This window comes from Austrofundulus limnaeus, unplaced genomic scaffold (assembly GCF_001266775.1).
Source record: "Austrofundulus limnaeus strain Quisiro unplaced genomic scaffold, Austrofundulus_limnaeus-1.0 Scaffold1876, whole genome shotgun sequence".
Classification (NCBI taxonomy): Eukaryota; Metazoa; Chordata; class Actinopteri; order Cyprinodontiformes; family Rivulidae; genus Austrofundulus; species Austrofundulus limnaeus.
The window spans coordinates 30,880-32,864 of record NW_013954278.1 but is presented as its reverse complement, the minus strand read 5'-3'; positions in this window follow the sequence as shown (position 1 = coordinate 32,864).

Below are 1,985 nucleotides of genomic sequence, written 5' to 3'. Positions count from 1 at the left end.
CAGAACAGCAGCGCCCCCTGCAGGACCGGCCTGGATCAGAACAGCAGCGCCCCCTGCAGGACCGGCCTGGATCAGAACAGCAGCGCCCCCTGCAGGACCGACCTGGATCAGAACAGCTGACAGGAAGTGGAGATGACAGATTTCATGTTTCTGTTCTGCTGAACTAAAGAAGAAGAAGCTGAAGGAATTCATTTTGTCTCCAGCTGGTACTGATGCTGGTCCGATATGGTCAGGACCGGCCCGGTTTAACTGATGGCACCAGGCATGTCAAACAGAAAAACATCGCAGACGTGAGCACAGCTCAGCTGCAGGATTTATCTCAGCTCAGCTGATGAAGTTCTCAGGTTTTTGCTCGGAGTGAAATAAAAACGCTGCTTTTTGTTCCAGGAGAAAAGAGGAGCAGAAGAATGAACTCCAGAGAAGACGAGTGAGGAAGAAGAGACGAAGGCTAATCCTATCAGCTCAAAGATCTGATCCAGTCTGATGACTGGGGCCAGGGGCTCCCTTCAAAATAAAAGCCTTCTCCCTTTAATCCCTCTGTTGGAAGCAGAAGATGTTCACATGCTCTGATCAGAGCATTTATCATGTAGTTCTGTTTCAGGAAACCTTTCATTCAACAAACCATCCTGAAGCAGCTGCAGATTAAATAAATTAGCTTTTAGCTGATGTTTGGCTGATCTGAGACGGTTTTTTGGAGTTCCTTGGACAGGTGTGGCTGTAATTCTGGAACATATTTAAAGTTGAAAAGGTTTAGTTTTAAAAAAAGCTAACTGGTTAATTTATGTAAATTTAGATTAGTTTTACTCAACTTGTTCAGTATTTAATATAATTTTAAAATAGCCATTTTATTAAAATGTGTATTTTTATCAGTTTAGTATTTTGTTTGTCCTGATGTTTGAGCTCAGTTTGCAGTGGCAGTGATGGGAGGAGGCAGAGATAATGAACTTCCTCCTGCTGGTGTTGATGATGCTGGCCTCAGAGTCCCGGGGTCAAAGGTTATGGAAACAGTAGCATGCCTTGTATTGTGCTGAGGGTGGGGGGCCAAGGGGGACGGTGCTGCAGGGAGTCATCCTGGAGGACAAAGCAGCAACATTCCAGTGGAAACACTGTGGCATTCTGATGGGCCACCAGCTCCACAGGCACCAAAACACAGGATTAACTCCCAGTGCATCCTGGGAGTTTTTAAACCATCGACTGCTGAGACGAGTCAGAGCAAACCTGAGTCGATCCAGTTTGATCTATAGATGAACTGAGTCGATCCAGTTTTAACTACAGATGAACTGAGTCGATCCAGTTTTAACTACAGATTGAGTCGATCCAGTTTTAACTACAGATGAACTGAGTCGATCCAGTTTTAACTACAGATGAACTGAGTCGATCCAGTTTGATCTATACATGAACCGAGTCGATTCAGTTTCAAGTATAGATGAACTAAATCAGCTCTGGTTTTTTCAAAGATGAACTGAGTCAGTTGTTTCTATCAATGAACTAAATTAGTTCTGTTTTAATCATAGATGAACTAAGTCAGTTCAGTTTTAACTACAGATGAACTAAATCAGACACATCTTGAAATCTGCTGACGACAGTGATCGTTAGCTTGTTGCAGGATGTGGACGATGAACATGGCCCAGTTAATGACTTTGTTCAGTGGTGCGTTCAAATGAATCTAAAACTAAATATATGAACACAGACTGTCGTAAAGCTCCTCAGCCTCCATCCCCAGGAATTAATTTTTTTGATCAAAGTCTATTATTTTTTAACATAATCCACAACAAAAAGCAAACTAACAAAAACACAAACACCCGAAATCCCACCCATCCCTCCCCTTCCTATACCTGATCTACTGAAACAACAAAAATCGATCTTGTATTAATACAAGTGATACAATAAAAAGGTTTGTATACGATGAAATATTTAACCTTTACACAAAATTATCTGCCGAAATTTGTTCTACATAAGATAGAAATGGCTGCCAGATGTCAAAG